This window comes from Zingiber officinale, chromosome 11A (assembly GCF_018446385.1).
Source record: "Zingiber officinale cultivar Zhangliang chromosome 11A, Zo_v1.1, whole genome shotgun sequence".
NCBI lineage: Eukaryota > Viridiplantae > Streptophyta > Magnoliopsida > Zingiberales > Zingiberaceae > Zingiber > Zingiber officinale.
In genome coordinates this window covers 44,062,785-44,070,317 of record NC_056006.1, presented here as the reverse complement: position 1 = coordinate 44,070,317, position 7,533 = coordinate 44,062,785, and positions in this window count along the sequence as shown.

Below are 7,533 nucleotides of genomic sequence, written 5' to 3'. Positions count from 1 at the left end.
AGCATGTTTATATGTGATAGCATCGAATATGATAGTAGTAGTTATGCAAATATGATTGTATTAGTTATGTATGCCCTCTATTTCTCTAGAAATGGTACGAAGACGCCCAGCTAGAAAAGCACCATCTACTGAGCCCCCGCATGAGGCAGGCAGCTCAGTGCCTCCTCCAGACCTTACAGAGGTAGTGGCTCAGTTACAGAAGCAACTAGCTGAACAGCAACAGGAGATAGCCACCCTAAGGGCTAATCAGCAGAACACTCCCACTGTCACTCCAGAACCTAACTTAGCAACCCCAGTAGTGATAGAGGTTCCACCAGTCCAGCCTACAGCACCTGCAGCCCCAGCAGCAGGGGCAAGGAGAGAAGCCTATCTGATCCAGTGGTAGAAGATTAAGCCAGAGAACTTCTCAGGCACCAGTGAACCATCGGATGCCCAAGCCTGGTTCAAAACACTGGAGAGTACGATGGAGCATCTGGACTGGCGAAGTATGAAAAAGTGAAATGTGCCTCATTCTGCCTGACAGGAGACGCACGTTTGTGGTGTGAAAGGATTAGAGCGAAGCACCCAGTGAATCAGATAACATGGGCTGACTTCGAGAGAGAATTCTTTGAGGAGTTCTTTCACATGCGGGTCACAAACCGCCATTATGATGAGTTCACTGAATTTCGCTAGGGCAACCTTTCAATTGAGGAGGCCGTGAAGAAATTCAACAGACTGGCTCGTCTATGCCCCAAACCAGTCAGCACTGAAAGAGAACGAGTCCGGTTAATGCTCAAAATGCTAAGGTCGGAAATAGCAATGAACGTGGCCAGCGGCGTTCGTAGGCCGTAAACTACAGAAGAACTAGTAAGCAGTGCTCTGACCACCGAGCATTACCAGAACAGCATCAAGCAGCAGAAGCAAGCCTTTTCAGAGTCTAAAGGCCAAGGAGGCTCAAATAATCTGAAACCCCAGGGCCACAACTCTAACTGGAAAGGGAACTCCAGCCACAAACGTAAACCAGGGAGTTACCCAAAAGGAGGACCAGCTAGTAAACAACCTAGCCATCCCAAGTGTTCAACTTGTTGGAAATTTCACCTCGTAGTTTGTCGCAAGGGTACACGAGGATGCTTCGGATGTGGCCAGGAAGGGCATATGGCTAAGCAATGCTCGAACAAGACCAGTTTTCCCGCACCACAACCGATTCAGTACGAAGGTAACCCAACACAGTTACACCAAATGCAGGCTAATATAGATGGTCCACACATCAGCCATGGCAGACTAGAAACCCCCTCACTCACAACGAAGGCGAGGATCTACTCACTCACCAGAGAGGACATAGCGAATGCCTCGACAATTGTCACAGTGCAGATTAGTATTTTACAGCCAAGTGCAACTGTCTTATTCGATACTGGGGCAACCCATTCTTATGTATCCAGGACATTCGTCGAAAAGTTGGCAATATCTCCAGAGGTACTCAGTGGTCAGTTTTTTAAAACCCTACCTTCAAGAGAAATTATGGCATCCACGCACAAGCTCCGAGCAGTGCCAGTCATTATAGCAAATAGAGAGCTTTTTGGTGATCTGATAGTGTTAGATATGGCTAATTACTATAACACCCACAAAACTATAAGATAAGTATATGGGTGTTATTTGCTTTAGAGCATAAGAGTATGAAGAATCAAAAGAAAAAGAAATAAGAGAAATAAAAAGAAGAGGTGAAGGTTTGAACCTTGAACCTCTCACAAAGGATAGAAATAAAATTATGTATGTTAACCACTAGGATAATGAATAACATATGAATGGAAAATGGTGGGAATTGTAGTTAAAAATGAAGATATAATTAAGTGAGGGAAAAAGAGAAAATCAAGTAGTTTTCTTCCTCTTGTTTACCTCTTGGTAAAGAAAAGGAGTAAGCAAAAGACAAGTTGTCTTTTCTATTTTTTTTTCTATATTTTTGTGGGGATTAAGAGAGTGAGGATGAGAAGAGTTAAGGGAGATGAATGAGGACATATTCTCATTAGAAAAGTATATACATGAATTAAGGAGAAAGGGAAGCAAAATTCATATTTGTTTCTTCCACCCACTTAGCATAAAAAGGAAAGAAAGAAAAGGATTTCATTTTCTTTCTTCTTCCTCACCATTGCCGAAACTAGAGCTCTTCTCCCTCATCACCACAAGCCGAGATTAGGTCTTCTTCCTAAGAGAAAACTAAGATACAAGAAGGAGCCTTCAAGGTGTACCCTTCCAAGCAAGAGAAATCAAAAGGAGGGCTAAAAGAAGAAGCTCTCTTCTTCCTCTCCACCAAGGGTACCATTTCCTTAAGGATTAACAAGTGAACACTAGGTAAGCTTCCCCTCACCTGTGGTACAATAGCTCATATGGTTTTCCATGAAGATAGATTGCTAAAAAAAAAACTAGGGTTGCTTATGGAAATTTCGGCCAAGACAAAAGGAAGAGTCTAAGAAATTTTAAACTAGAATGCTTATTATTCTTCTTGTGACATGTATCTTATCTAGGAGGTTAATCTAATGTTTCTATGCTAGAATGATTAATTAGAACTTAGATCCATAAACCTTAGACTCTCGGCCAAGCATGAACAAGAGGACTAGGTAAGCTAAAGACTCAAACTAAACTTGCTCCCTTGTTCTGGTGTTATGTACCCTATGAAAATGGTGTTGTTAACTTTTTCTCTTACTTGTATGTTGATTGAAACTCCATTTTCTTATGCTCATGAATATTCGGCCATGGAAGAACTAAAGGCCTAGGAGAGCTTTAAACCTAAAACTAAGCATGCTATGATTTTTCCTAAGACAAGATATGAAGCTAAAATGTTATGCCTTGATTGTATGTTGGTTTGAAAGTCTATTTTATGCTTATGAAGATTCGGCCATGTTGTGATTTGAGGCCTAGGAAAGTTTAAACCAAGGCTAAGATGCTCATGACCTTCTTGATGAAATGATATGAAACTAGTTTGATGTTCTTAGGGTTGCTTGTTACATAGAAATTTAGTTACATGTAACTTTCGGCCACACTAAGCTTTAGGGCTAGGATGCTTAGATTTTAAACTAAGTTTACTCATAATATTCTTGTAATAAATGCTATGAAATGTGTTTGTGGTTTCTATACTCTTATGCCACTAGAAACCTAGTTTTCATGCTCACATGTTTCGGCCACTATTGGTCTAAAGGCCTAGGGAAATTTAGAACCCAACTTAGATATGCTCATGATGTTTCTTGTGATAAATGCTATGAAATGTAGTTGTGTTTTCCATGCTCTTATTCCACTAGAAATCTAGTTTCCATGCTTAATATGTTTCGGCCACCTTGGGTTAATGGGTTTAGGAAGTTTGGAACTTGAACCAAATGTGCTTATGATGTTCCTCATGAAATGTGTAGGATATTGGCTTAAGGTTCAACACCTTCATGCTACATGTAACCTAGAATAAGGCTTGCTAGGGTTACGCCATGATAAGGATAGAAGCTTATGGAACTTAGAACCCAAATTAAACATGCTCAAGTTGTTCCTTATGAAATATGATGTGATATGAGTTAGGGTTTTCATGTTTACATGTTGTTTAGAACTTGATTGCTCTTCATGAAGGTTTCGGCCATGAAAGAATTAGAAACCTAGGAGGGCTTAAAAATTTAGGTTAACATGCTTATGATCTTTCTTATGATAGGATGTGAAGTTAGCATGAGATTCTTATGTTTGTATGTTGTCTAGAGTTCATGTCCCTACTCTTGACTTTCGGCCATAAGAGGTTTAGTGACCTAGATGTGCCTCACATGCTATGCTATGAATTAAGAGATGTTATTTAAATGATTCCATGTATGATTATGTCTTTCTATGATGAGTGATATGTTCATTATGTATGCTTATGACCCATGCATGTGCTATGTGCCCAATTATGCTTTATGATATGATAAATGACATGTCCATTATGTACGTTTATGATCCATGCATGTGTTGTGTGCCCAAATATGGATGCCTTATGATGTGATAAATGACATGTTCATTATGTATGCTTATGATCCATGCATGTGTTGTGTGCCCAAATATGCATGTTTTATGATATGTTAAGAAATATGTTATGCTTAAAATGATAAGAACTATGATATGTATGACATGCTACTTTACTTTATATATGGCTTTTACCAAGGGTGAGCTCCATTAGCGCCCCGGGGTCGATGGACTAAGAAACGAGCCTCGTTAGGGATGGGCTCTTAAGTGCCCCTAGGTCGATGGACTAAGAAACGGGCCTAGTATGTATGCCTTGTAGGGTTCAAGACTTGCTACCTTGGACCTACATAGGACGCGTGCATTTATGTATGTGGTACAAGCCGGGGCCCTAATCATGTTGAGATTATGTTTAAGTATGTATATTTTAAGTTTTCAAAAGACATGTTGGATATGTTTCATGATGCATGTATAGGAATTCACCTTGCATATACTTTATGATTATGCCATGATATTTATGATGATGTTATGCTATGTCAGGATTCATTTGATGTTCATGTTAGAATATGCTATGATACTTTATGATGATTATGTTATGATATGTCATGATATGCTGCTTGATATGTTAAATTGTTTCCATGCATTATGGACTTGTGATTTTGATATGCTATACAGTTTTTGTGAGTAGGAAAGGAACTTACTGAGCCATGAGTGCTTACAGCTTACTTTCTTGTACCACAGATAAAGGCAAGGAATGGATGTACTAGGGGAGCAGCAGGAGGGGCTAGAAGGATGTGTGTGGTAGTGGCTTGGCTAAAGGGAAAGACCTGCTTTTGTTAATAAAGAAATATGCCATGTTTATGTTATTTCATTTTGACTCCATGACCTTAATTATGTGTTTGGGTATTATGACTCAAAAATCATGATATGTTTGCTATGTGGTTTTATATGTCTATAGTGATTTTAAAGTAAAAGCTTTTAATTTCTTTAAGTAAGACTTCCGCTGTGTTAAGTATGTATGTGTCCAAGTAACCCCCGTCGCCTTAGCAGGAGGGGCAGGGCGTTACAGTTTGGTATCAGAGCCAGGTTTAGCCTTTCCTCTACACACATGTCAAGCCTCCATCCTGCCGCTCCAAGTAAGATTCTATATGCTTAATTTAATTTTTGTTTCGATGCTTTAATATTATGCATGTTTACTTATTCTTTGATTTAGTTTAGGTATGCATGATGGTAGGATAGGAATAACCTTATGACAGTCGAATAGGAATAATGATAATTTGTTGCTAATTAATGAAGATAAGCATGGCTAGGAGACGCACTACCCGAGCAGACGAGACAATAACTCCACCAGATCTGACTCTGGTAGTCACCGACCTCCAACGTCAGATCACAGAACAACAATAGTTGATCACTACTTTGATGGGTCAACAAGGAACTCCTACCACCCCGCCAGTAATTCAGAACGCAGTGCCCGTCGTGCCAATAGTTGCACCAGTACCACCGGTAGCCCCTGCCCTAGTGGTTCGACAGGAGACCTACTTGATACAGTGGCTGAGGCTGAAGCCGGAGAACTTCTCGGGTACTTGCGAGCCGTGGGATGCCCAGGCCTGGTTCAAGACAGTAGAGAGCACAGTGGAACTACAAGACTGGCCCGAATCAGAGAAGATCAAATGCGTATCTTTCTGCTTCTCCGGAGATGCGAGAATGTGGTGGGAAAGAGTTAAAGCTAAGAGGCAAATTAATCTGATGAATTGGACGGACTTCGAGACAGAGTTCTTTGAAGAGTTCTTCCATACGCAAGTGACGAACCGGCATTACGACGAGTTCACCGAGTTCCGGCAAGGTGATTTATCAGTGAACGAAGCAGTAAAGCGCTTCAACCGTCTAGCACGCCTTTGTCCCGAATTAGTGCGTACAGAAAGAGAAAGGGTCAGACTGATGCTGAAGATGCTTCGACCCGAGATAGCACTGAACGTGGCCGGCGGAGTTAATAGACCGCAGACTACAGAGGAATTAGTCAGCAGTGCATTGATTACGGAACATTATCAGAAAGCAATGAAGGAGAATAAAGGTCAGACATGAGCCGAAGGACAAAGACCCAAGAGTACCAAACCAGGTTGGAAAGGAACTTCTACTGGAAAAAGAAAGCAGTGGGACAACACAAAATGTGGGTCAATGAATAAGCAACCGAGATACCCCCAGTGTTCTGTTTGTGGGAAGCTGCATTCCAGATTATGTCACAAAGGTACAAGAAAATGCTATAATTGCGGACAGGAAGGACATTTGGCCAGAGACTGTCCTACTCAGTTTCAGGCGCCATTCCAGCAGAATAACCAGAACAAGAGTGCCCCTTCACAATTACACTAGATGCAAACTGCTATAGAAGGGACTTCGATCAGCCAAGGGAGATTGGAAGCCCCGCCAGCAATGACGAATGCCAGGGTTTTCATGATTACTAGTGAAGACGTGGCGAACGCCTCTACTGTCGTTACAGGTCAACTGCCTATTTTTAATCAGCATGCGTTAGTATTATTTGATACGGGGGTGACACACTCGTTCGTCTCAACACCATTTACAAAGAAATTAGACATACCACCTCAAACACTAAATGGTACGTTCTTAACAACCCTACCATCCGGGGAAGTTATGCCATCGGATCATATGCTGCGGGTCGTACCTATCCGAATCGCACACAGAGAACTCTAATACAATCTGATAGTACTTGACATGCGGGATTTTGACATTATACTGGGCATGGACTTCCTGAGCAAGTACGGCGCCTCAATCGAGTGTCGTAATAGGAAGGTAGTCTTCCGACCTGAAGCAGAATCGATGTTTGAATTTATTGGGGAATCTAGGAAAGAAACTGAAAGATTCTTATCAGCAGTAAAGGCACAAAGTATGGTAGACAAAGGTTGTAAAAGATTTCTAGCGCACGTGGTTGATACAAGACAAGCCGGAAGCCAGAAGCTAGAAGAGGTCAGAGTAGTATGCGACTATCCGGAAGTATTTCCTAATGAACTATCGGGATTAGCACCTGATAGAGAAATAGAATTTACGATTGAAGTAGTCCCGGGTACTAAACCAATTTCTAAAGCACCTTACCGGATGGCACCGACTGAGTTGAAGGAACTTCAAGAATAACTACGGGAGTTACTTGACAAGGGACTTATTCGCCCTAGTCACTCTCCATGGGGAGCTCCGGTACTGTTTGTGAAAAAGAAGGATGGATCTATGCGAATGTGTATAGATTACCGAGCACTGAACAACGCGACAGTCAAGAACAGATACCCCCTTCCGTGGATCGATGATCTGTTTGACCAATTGAAGGGAGCAACTGTTTTCTCAAAGATTGACTTAAGGTTCGGCTATCATCAAGTGAAAGTGAAACAAGATGATATACCAAAGACAGCCTTTCGAACAAGATATGGGCATTACGAGTTTGTAGTTATGCCCTTCGTAGTGACAAATGCCCCTTCTGTGTTCATGGATTTGATGAATCGGGTATTTGCGGCGTATCTCGACAAATTTGTGATTGTCTTCATTGACGATATTCTCATCTACTCGAGAACCCAAGAAGAGCATACCGAACAC